This window comes from Rhagoletis pomonella, unplaced genomic scaffold, assembly GCF_013731165.1.
Source record: "Rhagoletis pomonella isolate Grant_MI unplaced genomic scaffold, Rhpom_1.0 Rhpom_scaffold_00002, whole genome shotgun sequence".
Lineage (NCBI taxonomy): Eukaryota > Metazoa > Arthropoda > Insecta > Diptera > Tephritidae > Rhagoletis > Rhagoletis pomonella.
In genome coordinates this window covers 89901195-89903739 of record NW_023458556.1, presented here as the reverse complement: position 1 = coordinate 89903739, position 2545 = coordinate 89901195, and positions in this window count along the sequence as shown.

Here is a 2545-nt window from a genome sequence, read left to right as displayed (position 1 = left end):
ACCTAGGGAACCGTTTGAAAAAGGGGGAAAAACGGATTTTTCTTAGGCAAACTGAGCAGTTTGAAGTGGAATATGACCCAACTAACAGAAACCGTGGGATTTTTTAATAAAATTATGCCAAATTAGATATGGAGCATTTTGAATAAAGAATAAAAAGTTAATTAAAAATAGAAAAAAAAACAGTTTTTATAAAAAAAAATGTTCTTTTTAACAAATGTATTTTTCGGTAGAATTCCTTTCTACGTAAGCGGCCTTCGGCCGCACTTAGGGATTATAACCCTCAGGCAGTAGAATTCTCCTTTCTGTGTTGCCAAAGAAGGGGGGCTGAACACCTTTTGCAGAGAACACCTTTCTGCATAGGCGGCCTTCGGCCGCACTTAGGGATTATAACCCTCAGGCAGTAGAATTCTCCTTTCTGTGTTGCCAAAGAAGGGGGCTGAACACCTTTTGCAGAGAACACCTTTCTGCGTAGGCGGCCTTCGGCCGCACTTAGGGATTATAACCCTCAGGCAGTAGAATTCTCCTTTCTATGTTGCCAAAGAAGGGGGGCTGAACCCCTTTTGCAGAGAACACCTTTTAGAATTCCCTTTCTGTATGGATAGTAAAATAATAAATAGAGCGCGGAATATATTTATTTTTCTATTTCTAATTTGTACACATAATTAATCGCCTGGATTAATTTCAAAAACATGTCCTTTTTGGCCTTTTTGACATTACGCCTCCACAGATACTCTACCACCACATCTGCGAAATTCCCAGTCACCACCCTCCATTGCGATTCAATTCGCTGGGTGTGGGTCCCGTCTTCTGCTACGAACGGATTAATGGCGTCGCTATGATTGACTTTCTGATGGGTGAACCCATTATCAGAAAGACAATCATATGCGCGCCAGAAATCCGTCCTTATTATCGACCCTTCAGCCACATGCTTCTTGATCAGCGGAATAAGAACATTCGCTGATCTGCAGTTATCTGGGCATACTTCAAGGCGTAGATCCTCACTGCCATCTTCGATCATACCCAGGACCCAGTGACCCTCCACTCGTCTGCCTAAAAATAAGAAAGAGAAAATTAAAATCATAACACAAAATTCGAATAAAAATTACCTTTGTTGAATTTCCTCTTTCCGAATTTACGCTCATCAATCTGGACTATCTTCCCGGGACCTCCAATTTTTCCGCTGGCTTCTTGGTGGTCCAACTGGTATATTACCACGCCTTCTCTGCAATAACTATACCAGTCGGTGATAGTCGCAGATGATAGAGTTTTTGGTTCCTTTAAATAGTCTTGGCGTAGAACCATTTCGCGGTTAAAATTTTCAACAAAGCAGTACATTAAATAATATACGTGGGGGACGCTTATGCGGACGTCCTCAAACCACGTCCCTTTCGCTACCGAAACGCTAGCCCTTTTGGCGCAGTTTCCACGCCGGCACATAAACAACCCAAATTTTCCGGAATTTCGCCTGTTCATAATAACCTTATGAATGGGGCAAAGCATAGTACGTGGGATCAACCCATGCTCCTCTGCAAATTGCCTCCCCTGGTCATGGGTGCTCAATTCGCGTACCAAACGCGCAAAATTCCATTCGCCTTGTTGCGAATTCCTTGGGCTGGCGCTTGTGGAAGGACGTTCATCTAGAAATATAAGAGTTACAGTTGTGGGCAATTATGATAAACGATAATTACTTACCAGCCATTTTAATTAAAAAAAAAACAGAAAATATGCGTATAAAGAATTTCGTATCAATTTCGCGTACAAAATGAAATTCACCGTTATACTTAGAAATATAACAATACCCAACACCCCAATTAAGCCACGGGGACAGTAAAAGAATATTTTCCATGAAAAGGTTTATATTTTTAATGCTTCTGGGTTATATTCTATCTTCTTTTGTCTCTCATTCTTTTGCATATTTTGGAGTTTGACAGCTGAACTCCGCCATTTAATTTGCATATGCAACCAAAGTCAGACTCGTGATTTTGAAGGTGTTTTTATTTAATGAATTGGGATGAATTAATTAATATAAAAGTCGTAAAGCAAGTTATAACAAATCAAGTAAAGTGTAAAGTGAAGGGGAATACAAAAATATATTGGTGAAGTGGCTAATTTAAGCAGAATAGGAGTGATAAATGTACGCTAATTTCCGAATTTTACAAAAAAGGGCATATTTCAAACCCAATTTGTAAATAAATTAGTGACCAAAATTTACAAAAGTGAGTGTTAAATATTGCGTGGACCCTTGACTACAAGTGTGTGAAATTTTTTTTGGATCGGGCTACCCATTTGGACGGAATAGCCCGAAATAGTTGTGAGCGGTACTAAACCCCACCCGTTGTGTTTTTTACAAATTCCTCATAAAACAATAAAAACCCACAAACAGTTTCCTTATTAGTTTAATTTCATCCAGCAACATGCGATCAGCTTTTTTTTGTACTGGCAAATTCTTGCAAGTAAAAGGAGTGTTCGCTATGCAACTGCCAGTAAGAATTAGCCAGTAACAAAATTCAGAGAATAAGGTACCTTACTCTCTCAAAGAGAGAAA